The following is a 16,994-nucleotide window of genomic DNA, read 5'->3' as shown; positions in this document are numbered from 1 at the left end:
GACTACATGTGTGTAGAAAGTAATAAGGATTACTTTCATAGGGTCATGGGGTCATATCTGTAGTCTGAGCATTCCCTGTTTCACAGAGAGGGTTGGCTTCTATGTTTTATCTAGAAACAACCCCCTCTTCATCTTAGGAGCTAAGCAAGATGGGTTTCAGGGGATTGGACATGTAAACAGATAATCTAACAGGCCCTAGGCTGTCCCGGGGCAGGGCTCTCAACCCAGGCTCCGCATTAGACTGCATAGTATGCGCTCTCCCCAGAGTCAAGTTCACCTGCTCTCACGTGAGGTCTGGTGCCAGTATATGTAAGAACTCGTGGTAATTCTCATGAGCAGTCAAAGTGGAGATTCACTGTCTCAAGGAAGGGTGTCAGCTGAAGGTCAGTAATGATGGACTGAAGTGTAGTCCTGGGTTGGAAGCTTGGGAGTTCTGCCTGCCCCACCGGACTGAAGACCCAAGATGGCTTTGTGCTCACCCTGTGTCCTTCACCGACCAGGCACATGGCATATGTTCAATACACAATTATGGAAGGAAGAAAGAAAGGGAGGGAAGAAAGGGGAATTTTCCTGGAAAGCTTCTGACTGTGTTTAGGGCTGATTTTGTAGTTCTAGAATGGATTGTTTGTGTCAGGTTTGAAGGAGGAAAGAGGAGACCATAAGATAATTCCACTGGCCTGAGAGAACTTTATTTACTCAGCATGCCCTCACCCTGGGCAGTCTGAAGTCCAGCTAAGTGGGAAATACAGCTGAGAAAAGAGCGCCATTCAGGACTTACAGAAGAGCAAATCACATTTCACTGTCTTCTGGGAGCTCAACAGTTTTTGTCAATACTCAGCTCCCAACAAGGACCATGTGAGACCCATGAGGACTTATTTCTTCTATCAGAATCCCAGTACCACCCCTCACCCCCAGCCAACACACACATCACACCCACCTCCAGTGGCTTGGCCAGGAAAGCATAATGACTCTAGATATCAAACACCCATCTGAAAGTTTGTGATTTCCGCAGGTTTGTGTCTCATAAAAATTTAAACACCTGCTAAGCGAAAACAACACCTTTTGCTGTCTTTCTGGCAAACACCTTCTGCAGAAATTTTCTCACTTCTCAGAGGCAACATATTTCACTGGCAATTCCCCTGGCACTGAAGCTGCTAAAAGATAAAGGGACTCAGATAAGGCGTGCCTTCCAGGAGTCCCAGCAGATACCTCTGGAGACCGGGATCTGAGAGGCTTTGGGAAGCAGAGAGGTTCAGGACCTGAGGCAGCATGTCGGTTGATCTTTGAATATACGTGATGCCTGGGCCTGGAACACATGGCCCTGGAAGGTCGTTGCAAACAGCCTACAGAGGATTAAGGAGAAAACGTGCTCAGCTGGAGCACAGGGTGTTAGGGGATGGGAGACAAGGAAGTGTCATGTATTGAGGCCAGGCACATGCCAAGCATGTTTATGCATAAGCGAGTTTCCCCAAGCCTCACCAATCTTTGTTGCAAATGAGACCTCCACACTTGTTACTAGTAACATACTATGAACATACATATTCATAATATTCTGGCTGCCCGTAATACGGGCATGATGCAGGCTACAAACCACCAAAAGTTCTGCAGTTCCCATAGGGTCCCATATCAACTTACTGGGTTATCCCATGTTCCTCTCTATTGTGGGTTAAATTGTGTCCCCCTGCCCAATTAATTCATTGAAGTCCTAACCCTCCAGTACCTCAGAATGTGACCTTATGTGCAAATAGGGTCTTTGTAGATATAATTAGCTAAGATAAAGTCATACTGAAGTACGGTGGGTCCCTAGTTCATATGACTGATGTCCTTATAAAAAGGGGAAATTGTGGCACAGATGTACATACAGAGAGTGCGCCATGTGAAGGTGAGGGCAGAGATAAGGTGAGGGCAGAGATAAGGTGATGTCATCAAACCGCCAGAAGCATGGAGAAAGGCATTGATAGAACCTCCCTCATGCCCCACAGAAAAAGACAGCTCTGCCAATACCTTGATCTCAGACTTCCAGCATCCAGAGCTGTGAGACAATACCTTTATGTTGTTTAAACCACCCAGTTTATGGTACAGGCTGAGAAAACTGGCTTTCCTTTGGGCCACAAGTAGCTGCCCCAGACCCTTCCTGAAAATTAGCCCTTGAGATCCTGCACTCTGATTGGCCACCATGTCTGAGCACATTGAGTTTGGTCTAAGCTCAGACTAGAGCCTCAGTGTCTATCATCCTTCCTCTAAAGAAAGCCCGAGAAGAAAATTATATTTCCTACTTTGCTAAGTAACTGCAACTCACGGAGGTTATAGGACCAGACTAGGGCTAGACACTCATTAATTTCAGGGCTTCTCTATCAAACCAGTTACATGGTACAATAACCAGATAGCATGTGTTCAGCAAGTCTATGTATGGTCAGGGCGCTTCGCATTAAGCAGTGGCACCACCAGGAGGTGGATGTGTTCTCTGCAACTAACCTGAACCCTAGGGACATACCTGCAATGCCAATCTCTCCCTTCCTGGCTGGATGTGAAGGTGTTGTATAACACATTGATGCTTCCTGATGGGCCTTGGGTGGCTGAAGGGACCAATCTAGTAACTCCTCCATGGCAATAGGGTTTGTGATTGGGGGATCTGGGTGGAGGAAGAGTAACTACACGGAGGTAGGATGAATCTGGAGACGGAAGTGCAGCAGGTGAAGATGCCCCAAACTTGGGCAATCCCAGAGTAGGGAGGGTAATAGGAACTCAGTTTACTCCTAGTGCGTGATTACATAATGCTCCTCCTCATTTCCAGGATGACAGTCCTGCTCCTTGCTCCATAAGGACATCCCTGATCTAGTCTCCACATCCCTGATGGCCTCATCCCCTGTCACTTCTCTAAAGTCATCCTTCTTTTCAGCTATGGTGGGCTGTTTTCTCTTCTCCCAAGCATAGTGCTCTGTCTCTCCTTTTCTGGCCTTGCTTGTGTCCTTTGTTCTGCTCTAGCACCTTTTCCCACTTCCTCAGTTAGGTATCACCTCCTTCTGGAAGCCATCTCTGAATGCATTCTTCTCGGACCAGATGAGGCATTTCTCATCTGCTCTCAAAGCTCTTGGTCCATCCTTCTTTCATAGCATATCACCTAGGAGAGTAATTATCTTTTTAGTTCTCTGCCTCAGTGTACTTGAGATCTTCTCCAGGACAGGGTCTACAGCTCACTTTCTACTAAACACAGTCACATTGACTGTTTCTGAATGACTAAATGAGGGAATAGAGTAATGTCTGCATGGGTGGGTAACTAATGAGCATCCTTAGTGTGGAATATTCTCTCCTTTTTAATGAGAGGAAACTTGGATAACTATGTCAGAGTGAACATAAAGGTACTAGTGGGAAAGAAAAGGGGAAGGTAAGTAATGATAGAGAGGCCTAGACAACACATTTTACTGACAACTATAACTTTAGGCCACTTGGTATCACCAGTTATGCAATAAAATCCCTTTGCATCCATGAGATTCTGGTGGAGACGCAAGTGAGGGAGGGGAGACTGAACACAACCCTCGGAACACAAGGGGCTCTGTCAACATGGAGGGGAGATAGCCATTTGACCATTTTCCCTACAGGCATGTGGTCAGCTCTAGTTGCATGAGATGCTCTACAATAAGGTAGTTCAAGAATGCATCCTCTCTGGAACACTGATTCTCTTGGAAATTCACATTATAATTTAGCATATTAAAGGCTCTGAGAAGTATTGCAGTTAAGAAACCTATTGAACCTATTGTTAGGTCAGCATTTTCCAAACATGATTGGCCATAAAGGGAACTGTGTGTATGATATCCATTAAGAAATGGCAGAGCATACGTTAGCAAAAATGGTCATAACACTATTTCAACAGTGATAATACAAGAGAGACTCTCACTGGAACTTTGAGGACTATTGTTCCTTCTTGGGAAATCTCAGCTTAGCCATCAGGGAAATATGACCTCTTTCCCCTACTGCTGCTTGTGTGACCACCCGGGATTAAAAACATGCCCAGTGTTAACAACTACATTTTCAAATGGAAAATGATCAGCTTTCTGCTTCACTGTGCTCCTACAGAAGGTCCACTCTGAGTGCTGCTTTCTTATGTTCTCCCTGTCACGTGGAACAGGAGCATCACAGAACAAGAAATCTCTCACTTCTCACTCAGTTTGGGCTATGGGGCTGCACACAGCCAGGGTGTGGAGACAGTCTTCAGGGGAAAGAGCTCTCTAAGTGCACAGGGCACTGGCAATCAGTACTGTTGGCCTAAGAGAGAAAGAACTCTATTTTAGGGCAAAGTAACAATCACTCTGACCTACATACACTATCACATGTGAGACGTTAACAGTGGGAAAGTCAGGAAAGCATAATCTTCTCTTTGATAAGCAAGGCGAAGTCTAGATTTCCAATCAGCAGGAGGGAAAGGGGTCAGAGCAAAGAGGCTGGAGGCTCCCTGCCAGCTTTGGAACATGAAAATGGGCCACTCAGCCCTTGTAGACTGGACATGTCATGTACCCTCAGTTTTTTCCTTTCCTGATTGGTCAGGCTCTAGATCCTTCTCCATTTTCTCTGTAGGCTTCCTGCTGTAGGCTCTTATCACTGGATTCAAATGGTCCCCTTTGCCTGCTGAGAGTCTTCATTTCCAGCTGCTTTCCCTTCTGCTGCTCTGCAGAGAGGTCCTCCTGCAGGACTGCATCCCTCATCTACCAGGCGTCTTCAGTAGCTGCCCACCAACATTAGAGTGTGGCGTAACCTCCTTCTCCCAGGCTCTCACATCACAGCCCTGTTTAATTCTGTGACCTTAAATCCTATGACAGAAACCAAGTTGGTCAACCCATCTGTTCTGCTTCTTTGCTCAGCATTCCCCCACACCCACCCACCCACCCACTCCCAGACTTGCAAATATTGCCATTCTTTACAACCCAACTGAAGTGTCATGTTTTGCCTGCTGTGTCTTTACAGAATAGCCTCTGGTGGTATCCACTATCAAATACCCTTATAACATTAGCCTTCTTCTCATGTTTTGTTAGCTAATTTTTATAGGTATCTTTTTTTCCTGAGGAGCCTCTCTATTGTATGTCTCTTTGCTATTTCATTAATTTTCATTCTTTGGATTTGCTAGTTCTTTGAAAATAAAACTGATAAAGCTCTATTAAGGCTGACCAAGCGAAGAAGAATGAAGGCATAACTTGTAGCAGGGATGACCAAAGAGAACATCAGATGATAATAATAAAGTGGTATTATAAATGGCTATGCAATACATTTGAAAAATTAACTGACATATACAAATTTTTAAAAAATACAACCTTTCAGATTGATTCAAGAAGAAATGGAAAGCCTAAATGATCCCATAGCCCATAAATAAATGCAGGAGTACTTTTCATTGTGGGATGCCTGTTCCCTTGACATACAAGGAGCTCTTTGGTAGCACTGAGATCACAGTGCATCTCAATATTGCCTGACTGATGTTGGCCATTGGATCTTTTCAGTACCTTGGAGAGGGTTCAGAGAAGGATGCCAGGTGCTCACAGACAACTCTCTTGACCTAGTGATTTCCTCTGGCCCTTCCAGCCCAACCAAAGCTCCTATGCATTTTGCAGAATTTCAGACAGACAAGGCCTTTAGCCTTCTGCCTTTCTTTCTCCATGTAGCAGGCAGAATTTGGTACTAGATCTTGACACATGGACTCCCTCCCGGACTATATGTATGGGCACTGCTCTTTGGTCTTCACAGAATATAGTGGAGGTGCTGAGGGAGAGCAGCTGATCTGCTGAGATCTCACTCTGGTGCATTAAGTAAAGAAGGTGGTATGGGGAGGAGGCCCACATTGAAGGAGGGGGGAAAAGGGAAACGGAGAGGATGCATGTCCTCGTCTCCAGCAGCTGAGGGGTCTCCCGAGAACATCTGCTCGGGGACCCCTTGCCATGAGAAGACAGTTATGGGAGGCCTCTGCCCCAGCACAAAGGCCCTGACAGTCTTCATTCATGGAAACTCCAGCCTTTGGCATATGCCCCAGGACCAGATGAGCTCTATCTTTTTATCCATTTTCTTTTATTGCCTGATTATCCCAGTTTTATAGTTTGTAGATTATATTCTTTCAGTATTCACTTTGTTCTTTGTTTCTTGTATTTTAATTGTCTCAGCTGATGACAATTTAATGGCTTTCCTTTATCTCACTTTTACTTTTATCCATGGCTCATATTTTATCTACTTCTCTCATCATATTCAACTTTTATTTTGGGCTTTATTTTTATGTCGTTCATTTTTATTTCAGTCTTGTTATTTGCCTTTTCTGCTGTTTTAAATGACTTTTGCCTTGATTCATCTTTTTGTTGGTAGCATACTGTTACTTTATTGGCTTTTACGCTCTCTCATTACAAAACAGCAAGTATGAGGCAGAGTTGTGAGGAAGCCGGTTGTGGGGGCTGTCCGGTGTCTTAGAAAGGACATCTTGAGCGGCCAGAAGCAGCAAGCCACTCATGATCACGCCATACAGTGAAGGCTTATTGGAAGGATACAGACAAATATTAAAGAAATGAAGTGTAATAAGGATATTCAAGCCTCATTAGAAATGGAAAATTATCACCAACAACTGCCTTCTCCATCTGTCTCCCAATCTGGTGATGTTGGTTTCTTCCTCTCTGCTTTTCTGGTTCATGGGCCCTCTCCAAATAGTGCAGGCCTGCTTTCCCAGGGCCCATTCTGACCACCAAGCTCCAGTCTGCATGCCTTACAGTCCAGATCCTACTACCATGTAATGGCCTAGTCTCTGCTAACTTCTGCCAAATGCCAAGAAGAGAGCATCTGATTTTGCAGTACCCCTTGGCTCAGTTTTCCACTTCCAGCCCTAACCCCACCTCCATCAGTGTTAGCCATCAGGATGGCAGCAAGTAGTGCCCAAGGCTGTGCCTTCTGGGCTTTGGCAGGCAGCTTCCCCACCTGAGGGCAGTGATGGCAGGGATGGGAGGGAGGCTGGATGCTTTTCTCCTTCCAGATAATCCTGTGACAACATCATAACCTCCTTCCAAAGATTGCCCTTGTTTATACATCATCTCTCCATCTCTTCTTTCTTCAACTAAATATCAATGAACTACTTTAAAAGTACTTAGCTGAATTATCTAGTAGACAACTGGGTCAAAATTCCAAATCCTCTTCCCAAGAGGTAAACCTTACTTTGATTTTGCTTTTACATGTTGGAACGAAGTTGGTTTTTCATATCCCATTCTATACAGTCTCTGTGAGGAGGCGTGCTGCAAATCCAGACTATACAACCCCAGAACATTTGGCAAGATGTGCCAACAAGAGAGCAGTGTCTCAGTTCAATTGAAATAAGCCACCAGGTTATTTGTAGCATTCTCATGAGACTCCTTGGACAGAGACATAATGAAAGGTATGTGAGCTGCATTTGGGAACGTTTTATCATCATTTCTTGATGAAGTCTTAAAGCCAACAAGAACAACATCCCTGCCAGTTGGACTTATAGGAAAGAACATCTCTTGCTGTGGGTACTCCCTAATTCCTTTTTCCTGGTAGCAGACTGATATAGGAAGTACTCTGGATGGCATAAAATAGGTGCTTAGTAAATATTTGATGAATGAACCTCAAAGCTATTTGACCCTAATGGAGAAAGGGAACTAATATTTACTCATATGTGTGTTATGTTCCAGGCACTTTATACACTCAGGCTGTATAAGGCCAGTGCCTACAACCTCCTGACTTAATGGACTCTGTCCGAAGACTAAGAAATCTCTGCTAGAACCAGGAAAGGCAGGGCTGGAAATGCATTCTGTCATTGGGGCTGTATGATATGTCTGCTAGAGACCTGGGACCTAGACTTTGTTCACTGACATGAGGACCCTGTTGTACATTTGAACCTGGCAATGGAAGAAGCAGCAGGGAGGCCTTGACGGTCCACCAGGAAAAGCTGCTTTAGCCATGAGTACCTAGAAGGAGCATCAGTGTAGGGATCAGACAGATTGTGTCTGAAGCCTGAGGGTCACTTACTGGCTCTGTGGCCTTAGGTGAGTCACATAACTTCTCTGAACTCCAATTTATTTCTCTATAATTTGGTAAAATAACCAGCTTTTGGGAATGTAGACATTAGGTGTGCTAATGTATATGAAATGCCACATCTAGTATTTGATGTATACTAGATGCCCATTTATAGATGGCTTTCCCCTCCTGGCCTTCCTGCACAATCAGTGTGACTTAAATCACAGCCTGAGTCTGCTACCTGCTGAAATGTACTTGTGGCCTGCAGTCTTCAGTGGCCAATGTTGACTATCCACATGAGCTTAGCAGCTAGGTTTCCCCTGTGAGCATTTCTGCTGCACTCCATTCTATTCCCACCCTGCTGTCCAGAGAGTGAGGTGCTCATTGAAAATCCCCAAAGGGCTGCCACATTCTGGGGGAAGGAAGAAGCAATGATGAGTCACTTTTCCCCTTTAGTTGCTACTAGGTGTCTGCCAGCAGGAGCTGAGACCATCTCATTTAGCAGGCAGGAGCCTGCTGTTTCTTGCTCATAGTCTTGGGCACCAGCCTGGTCCAAAAACAAGCAGACAGTCTCAGGACCATATTGAGAAGGTTGTGTCAATGGGGACTGATCCCAGGGAGGTCACAGTCACTGTGGAGGTTGCCAGGAGTGGGAAGGAGGAAAGAGTGACTCTTCAGAGTAGCTCTTTGACTAAGACTTGTTGGAGGTCATTGACTAGTCATTCAGCCAGGTCCACACCACAATTGGGAAGGCTGCTCTGTGTCCTGGGAGGTTAGTGTTAGGGCAGTGGAGCGTTAATGATGAAACGTGTCCTCCTGGTGAGGAGAGGCAATCAGGAAGCTGCATTTTAAGTAAAAGAGCAAAACATAATAAGAAACGTTAAAATATCTTTGCCCTTGGACTTAGTATTTCCACTACCAGGAATTCATCATAACTTGCCAATATTTAAAAATACATATGATGGGGCTCCTGGGTGGCTCAGTTGGTTAAGCATCCAACTCTTGGTTTTAGCTCAGGTCCTGATCTCATGGTCATGAGATCAAGCCCTGCATTGGGCTTTGCACTGGGCTGGAGCCTGCTTAAGATTCTCTCTCTCTCCTTCTCCCTTTGCCCCTCCCCGACCCCAAACAACCTACCTTTCAACCACTTGGATCCTGTCATATATGTTAGCTACCCATAGAATGGAATAGTATGTACCCATCAAAGGAGTGCTTGCAAGGAGTCTTTAATGAGCTAGGAAGCCACTCTTAGGATATGAAACAAAGATGTAAGGCACAGAATTGTACATAAAACATGATCTCTGCTATTTAAAAAATGTTCACTGAAAGAAAATTGGAAGCAAATATGCCTAAAAGTTACTTTTGATTGCTTCCCAAAGGTAGGATTATCATTAGTTTCTTTTTTTAAAACTTTTTATATTTCTAAACTTTATCTACTGCACATAAAGATAAAAACTGAAAATGAAACAAAAGTGAAATCAAAAAATTCCAGTATGGATGAACTAAGCCCAGAGAGATAGACTCTAATGGGGGGATTTTGGGCACTGCCAGGCTGATCACTTTTGGAATCAGAGCCATCTGGGGCCTGTGGAATCACCCCGCCTGACAGCGGTCTGTGGGAATGACCACTGAGCCTGTTCTGACAATGCTGGGCTTTGGGGACAGCCAGAAATGTTTATGAGAGGCCGTTGGGCGTGCATGCCTGTCAGAGAGTCAGGCAAGCCTGGCCAAATCAGCCCCTGAGACGGACCCCTCCCTGCTGGAGGGGGAGCAGGGCCCCCACCACAGCCTGCCCATGTTTCCTGAGAAGGCCACACGATGTATCCATGCGTGTCCCAAGCCTTGTCCAGCCAGTTTTAAATTGGAATGCTTATCAGATTGGCTCCCTCAAGGGACAGCACATAACAATGAAATAATAATAGGTATATTTATAGCCCTTTCATTGAAGTACTTAAGAAATTCTTGTTTTATTTCCGAAATTTTTCCAAGTTTTAGAAACACTGACAAGGAGTAGTTTCTTTCCTCCTGAGAAAATCTGGTCAGAGGCAGGAAACCTAGTTGAGCATCTTCAGTAAACTCTTCACCCCAACCTCCAGTCCTTCTCTCCCTCTCCAGCCCCCTAGGCTCCTGTATAGGACCAAGGACTTCAAAGGCAGCTGAGGAAAACCTGTCGTCACAGGCTTTGTGGCTCAGAAAGAGCATATCTGCCTCAGGTTTTGTTACTACATCAGTGCCCCAGGTCTGCCGTAACAAAGTGCCACAAACTGGGTGGCTGAAAACAACAGAAATATGTTGTCTTACTATCCTGGAGTTAGAATCTGAAATCATAATGTCATCCAGGCCATGTTCTCCATGACGTCTCCAGGAATGGAACCTTCTTTGTCTTTCGCAGCTTCTGGCGTTTGCTAGCCATCCTTGGCATTTCTTGGCTTGTGGATCCATTCTTCCAGGCACATGGGCATCTTCTGCTCTGTGTATTAACATCTTTTCTCTGTGTATGTCAAAATTAACCCCTTTGTATAAGGACACCATCATATTGTACTAAAGCCCACCCTAATGATGTCATTTTAACTCGTTTACCTTTATAAAGACCCTATATAAGCTCACATTCTGAAGTTAGGACTTCAAGTTATCTTTTTCGGGGGGAGGCACACAGTTCAATCCACAATGATTTCTAAGGCTGACTCATCTGCCCACTAAGTGTATAATCTTGGTAATCACAAAACTTCTCCAAACTTCGGCCACTTCTTATTCTGTTAAGTGGGAGTTAAAAAAGAACACCTAACTCCAAGGTCATCACAAGGTCTAAAGAAAGTAATATGCATAAAGCATGCGGCATGATGCCTAGCCAATTCTCGGTGTGACTTTTCATCCTTGTTATGAAGCTACCACTTACAGGTAACATAGTCACTCCATTCAGGGGAGAGTCCGGCCTGAGCCAACCAGCTCAACCCTGCAGCTCTAGCTCCACCCTGGGGAGGGCCCAAGGGTGGCATTATAGAGGGGGTCTCCCAGACTGACAAGCTAGGTGTCCCAGCGAGAAAGAGCACAGGACCAGACACAGGACTAGTGATGTATCAACGTTTACTGAATTGAACAGTTGCAGCTTGCCATTTTCAAGCCACCTCGCAGACGCCACATTTGCCCTGAAGCCTGCTGGTTATAAGAAAGCAAGAGGTCCTGGGGTGCCTGGGTGGCTCAGTCAGTTAAGTGACCAACTTTTGATTTCAGCTCAGGTCTTGATCTCTCCATGTTGGGCTCCTCAGGTCATGATCTCATTGTCATCAGATCAAGCTCTCCATCAGGCTCCATGCCTTAGGATTCTCTTTCTCCCTCTCCCTCTCTCCCTCTCCCTGGCTTGTGTTCTTTCTCCCTCAAAAGGAAGGGAGGAAGGAAGGAAGGGGTCCTCAAAGAATAAATTTGGGGTCAGAGTAGAAAGCCTTGAATTGAAGAACAGGATATGTCCATTCCTACCTCTCTAACTCTTCTCCAGCCACTGACATCACCCTCACTAGGTTCCGGACTCCTTCTGTTTCATAAGAAGCTTGTACTCTTCTGCCTCGGGGCCTTTGTACTGCTGTTTCTTCTAACTAAAATGCACAACAAGCTACCCTCCACCCTCCATCCCCATTCCCCAGTTTATTTAATTTTTCTCATTCTTTACTCACCCATTATCCCTTCCCCCAGTTATTTTCCTGTTTATTCCTTTCCTAAAATTTAACCCAATTTATAATCACATCTTTAGCCTTGTACTTAGTCATTTGATATTTGCCTTTTTCCATTAGGCCAGGTCTCAGATTGCACAGTCTCTGTCAGGTTTATACTCCATGGACTATGTCCCATCCAGCTCAGGTCCTGCACACTGAGAGGGTACTGGAGACTATTTTGTGGTTTTCTAGTGGATGGGAACAGAAGACACTGTTTCCCCAGACAGGGTGTGGCCTCATAGGCCTGAAGGAAGTTGATCCTCTGGGGGAAATGAATGATTCATAGCTTGTACTTTCAACCGGGTAATATTTAATCAATGTGATTTGTCAAAGAAGTTGGTTCATTTTTATGGAAATTGACAAGCACTCTCTAGCCGCTGGCACCTTTGTGTCTGTGATCTGTGCTTTACCTCATTCCTTTGGGGCTCAGGTTAATGGGATAACCCTACTAAAAACCTAGCTTCTGTAAACAAGTGGTATAAAACCAAGAGGAAACACCAGAGGCTGCTATCTTTGGCATAAACTCTATGTCTTCAAGCCTCCCTCACATATGCTCTGTGAGAGTATTAAAATGATTCTGTTCCCCCAGGAGAAGAAATGAAGGAAACACAAGCAAAAGGCTTTGGGGGGTTATCCCCTATATGACAGGCAGGTGGCCAGCAAATAGATTCTTCAGCCCAGGGATGTCACCACAATCAAATCTCCAAGAATCCCTGAGCTCAGTGCCCTTTAGTTCACAGCAAGTTCATGGCAAGCTAGAGAGGCTGGGCTTCTGACCCTAGCAGAGAATCACAACCTGGAGAAAGGAGAGTAGCCACAATGTGTCTTTAAAGTAAATCACAATGGGGCACTCAGGTGGCTCAGTCAGTTAAGCCTCTGACTCTTGAATTCAGCTCAGGTCATGATCTTGAGGTCATAGGATTGAGGCCCGTGTCACACTTAGCACAGAGCATGGAGCCTGCTTGAGAGTCTCTCTCTCCTCTCTGCCCCTCCCCCACTCATTCTCTCTCTCTCGCTCTCTATCTATTTATCTATCTCTAATTAAATAAATAAGGACACTTGAGTGGCTCAATAAGTTAAGTGTCTGACTTCCGCTCAGATCGTGATCTCAGTGAGTTCAAGCCCCACATCGGGCTCCGTGCTGATAGCTTAGAGTCTGGAGCCTGCTTCAGATACTCTGTCTTCGTCTCTCTCTGTGCCTCTCCCCCAATTGTGATCTCTCTCTCAAAAATAAATAACCATTTAAATAAATAAACCTTAAAATAAATCACAACAATCAAAGTAAATGAGAGATGACGTACATGAAAACAGGCCACATCTTAGAGTTGTTTCACAAGAGGAATGATCAGAGCATGTCTCTGCAACAGCCTAAGCAGTTTGAATGGTGTTGGTGCAAATAGATTTTGATGTCCATGTTGGATAATCAGTAATGTGCTGTCCCTGCATATTCCAGAGACAACAGCAGGTAAATTAATAGCAAGACACTGCAACTGGCTCTAGACACAAGGAAGACCACAAAGGAGTGTGAAGGGTTTTCTAGTCTTCCTAATGAATTCCTAGTCATCCGTCCAGCCCAGTTTAGGCATTTCCTCCTCCAGGAAGCCTGATGTTACCCCTATAGTTGATTAATTGCTCCCTCCTCTCTTCTCTCTGCTGTACCTATCCTACTCCACTTTAATGAAATGGACACATGTCTGTTTCCTCACCATGAGGGTAAAACTATCCAACTAGAAATAGTGCACAAACAGTGATTTCTATTTGAGGCTGATTGTGTTGTTTTCCAAAACAATAGCAATAAAATCTTCTTTAGAAATTACTTTAAGCAGAAAAAATCGAATCTAGTTAAAATTGTGAAGTAAAAATATTACAGTCCTCCTCAACTCTAGCCAGAATCATGAAGGGGATTCTTGAAAACCTGAGGTTGAAGAGCCTAAGAGCTCTGAGTCTTTCTTCTCTGGTCTAAAGCCCTGGGGTACCCTGTACACCAGCTCCTCTTCCTAAGGAGATAGCAGCTTATAGGACAGTGATGGGGTTCCATTCCTTTTGCCTTCTCTGCAGTGTCTAGGATGTAATAGGTGTGCATTCATGATTCCTAATATCCCATGCATGGAGTGTGGTTGGCCAGGAGAATACAAGTAACAAAAAATGTTAGTTGAACTCCAAGCTTGTCATGTAAGTTCTAAGCCAAATACCATGTGCGAAGTTGGAGTAAGATGAAAAACTGAAAAACTACTGCTGATAACTTTGTGTAGAAACATGCAGTGCAGACTTGCCAATCAGTAGAGACATTAGCATTTCCGAGGAGCTGCAGAAATGACTCCTTCTGTCAATTTGACTTTTCTGGGCTTTGCTGAATTTTGGAGCACACTGGGGATGATATAATTATGTGACCCTTGCTGCTGGGAGCCAGGGAATTAAATTCTCCTAGGTCTTCTACAAATACCCCCTACTTCGAGAGGGAGGAGTTCCATCTCTCTTTCCATTTCTAGGTAGCTTAAAAGTCAGCTGTATTCACATATGTTTTGCATGGAAAGTAAGCAGCAGCATAAAGGTATTTACTGTACAGTGAGATGGATCACAAAGCTGTGATTTATCTTGACTGGTCCATGGAGGAAATGAAGCATCCTATTAGTATTGCTGGTCCGTGTGAATCACAATAGGCAAATTAGAGTAAGAGCAAAGCACCGATAATACAAATATCCATGTGCAGCGAAGGAAAATGTCAAAGCAGAGTTTGGCTCTGCTGGAAATGGGTTACATTGAGAATGCATTAGCTCCTGACACCCAGGGCCTGGGTAATCTACAGCTCTTTCAACTTATTTACTGTAAACTTGGAAGCAGCCAACCTTTCACATTTGCATTGGCTTTCTGTTGCCACGGGGGAGAAAAAGGTACATGAAAAGAAAATGAGAGTGTCGCAAGTCAGTGTGCCGATAGAGAGGCTTGCTGAAGTGTGTGTCCGTGAACTGGGAACGTTTTGGCCACCCTGGTTCTCAGCTGGGGAGCATGCGCTACCATTGCATTCTTGCTGCAGCCAATTCCTTGGAAAATAATGGTTTTATTTTGCTTCAGAATTAGAAAATAAAGCAGCTGAAGCTGGGAGTTACAAGTCTTAATTATCCTCCCTGGCCTTTTCTTCAGGAACTGAAAATTGATTTTCAAATTCCTCTTCTGAATTTGATTTAACATTTTAATCTGCATGCCTTCTGTGGGGGCTTTGCCGGCAGTATTGATGAAAAGGAGATGAAGAATTAGCCAGCCACGGCCGAGATCTTGTTATCAGCTGAGCTGTCCCGGTGTTGATGAGAGGTGCCCGGGGTCTTCTGGGCCATGTGTGAGAAGGCCCTTCATCTCCTACTCACCTAGATCGGAACGGAAGCTGGAATCATGCCTGACAGGCAGCAGCCTCTGAACTTTTGTTTTAAACTATGAAGCTGTCCCCTGAGATGCTGACTTATTAGCTCCAGGAATTGATAGAACAGTAAAAGAGTCCATATACTTCTGTAATATTGATTGGGCTGCCATTTCTCTTTCTTCTGTGGCTCAAAATATGGATTTTCCTGACACTGGCCTTAATTTGAATTAAATATTTAAAATATGCCTCTCTCCTTTGGGGTTCCCCACCTGAACATTTGGGAACTTCAGTACAACATATGGATTATGGGCAAAGCTTGTCAGGGAGTAGAAATATGAGGTCTTGTGTACCTGCAGTTGTTCATCGATTTCAGAGGCTTTGCTGGACAAGGAGGAGACTTGGGGTAGAGTATGCGCACCAGGGCTGGGAACCCGTGGGGCTCGATCCCAGAGTGAACAAGTCATTCTGTTGCTCTGTGTCTCAGATGACTCATCTGCCAAATGGGGTGAATATGCCCTGACAGCGGGATCATGGGTGGAGATCATGCTGGCAGGGTGCCCAGTGTCTGCGGTGAGCTGGGGAAGGGCAGAGCAGTGTAAACAGCTCAGAAGAAGTAAGCTACAAGACAAGTACACGGAGAGGGGCAGACATGAGAGGATCCCTGGTACCTGGAGCAGCCGTCCGCCACAGAAGCTTACTGTTCAGGGCCCCAGAGGCAAGCTGGGGCTAAACCGACCTGCAGATGAGGCTGCTTGAAGGAGGCGAGGTGTAACCTCTGGCAAAGAGAAACCTGGAGGCGGAGTCATAGTGATGGCCTTGCTGGGATCTTTCTGACACCACATGGTGACCCTCTCAGAGCCTCTTTCTCTCTTGTGAGGTCACAATCAGAAGAAAATGAGTGTCAGCTCCAGCACAAGGAACTACCACTGAGTTAGCAATTACCAACATTTACTGTGTACTTTCTCTGTGCCAGGTCGCTGATTTTAAACTTGTTGATTTTAAACTTCATTATAGCCCAAGATAGGAGGTTCTGTTATTATTCACATTTAATGGACAACAAGACTGAAGTTTAGAGAAGTTAATGTATTTTGGCCAATGATTGCAGAGTTAGGAATGTCGGAGCTCATACTTGAAGACAAGTCATTCTGATTCCAAGACTCTGGTATTGACCATCATACACTTACTCTGAATTGATTGAGACTTTATTTCTTTGACATCCAGCAAGAATTCCCTGAGCACCTCTATTAAGCCAAGCTTTAAACTGGGCAGTAAAGTCAAGGAGATGAGTAAGTACAGACTCTTGCCTCCAGGACCTCTAAAAGAAAAAATAAGTGTGGACACAGTTGACAGTGCAGGAGGAAATGTGCAGAGGGACAGAAGCATGAGGCACGGGCAGCTGCCCTCCCAGCTTGAGAGGCCAGCACAGGCTCCTCAAAGGACATACTGCTTAAACTGGGTTTTGAACCTTGTATGGGAGTTCTCCTGATACAAAGCAGTGTTCTTTGTTAGTTGACCAAGAGCAGCTAGGAGGGCTATTTCTTTCTTTCTGTCTTTCTGTCTGTCTTTCATTTGAGAGAGAGTGCCTCAGTGGGGTGGGGCAGGGAGAGAGGGAGAGAGAATCCCAGGCAGGCTCCATGCTTAGCACAGAGCCCAACGAGGGCTCCATCCCATGACTGTGAGACCATGACACGAGCCAAAATCAAGAGTTAGATGCTTAACCAACTGAGTCACCTAGGCGCCCCTCATTTTTTTGGCAACAAAGACTGCAAATGTCAAGAACAGCTGCTTACTAACCTGTCATTTGGGCAGCTTACAAGCCTTTCTGTTTTCACGTGTTTCTGTTTGCAGGTAAACTGCAAAGAGCATACTTGTTAGGGTGTTTTTGGTTCCTCCTTAAGTTACAGACTGTAACCTTGAGTATTAATTGCCATGTGGCTCCTTGA

General features: G+C 44.9%; 1 protein-coding gene and 1 long non-coding RNA gene across 3 annotated transcripts in view; one reads left to right on the top strand and one right to left on the bottom strand.

The window, feature by feature from the left end:
- Nucleotides 1-16,994, top strand: part of CLSTN2 (calsyntenin 2) — a 589,043-nt gene that overhangs the window by 413,368 nt on the left and 158,681 nt on the right. The gene's annotated exons all lie outside the window — the stretch shown is intronic.
- Nucleotides 701-15,867, bottom strand: LOC115292205. Of its 2 annotated transcripts, XR_003908854.1 has the most exons (3): nucleotides 15,720-15,867; nucleotides 4,321-4,805; nucleotides 701-1,343 (listed from the first exon to the last, which is right to left on the bottom strand). It is a non-coding gene; the product is annotated as an uncharacterized LOC115292205 (long non-coding RNA). The 2 variants fall into 2 exon arrangements; XR_003908855.1 differs by lacking the exon at nucleotides 701-1,343 and having other exon boundaries at nucleotides 4,265-4,805.

Source organism: Suricata suricatta, chromosome 5, assembly GCF_006229205.1.
Source record: "Suricata suricatta isolate VVHF042 chromosome 5, meerkat_22Aug2017_6uvM2_HiC, whole genome shotgun sequence".
Classification (NCBI taxonomy): Eukaryota; Metazoa; Chordata; class Mammalia; order Carnivora; family Herpestidae; genus Suricata; species Suricata suricatta.
This window is presented reverse-complemented; position numbering and strand designations above follow the sequence as displayed.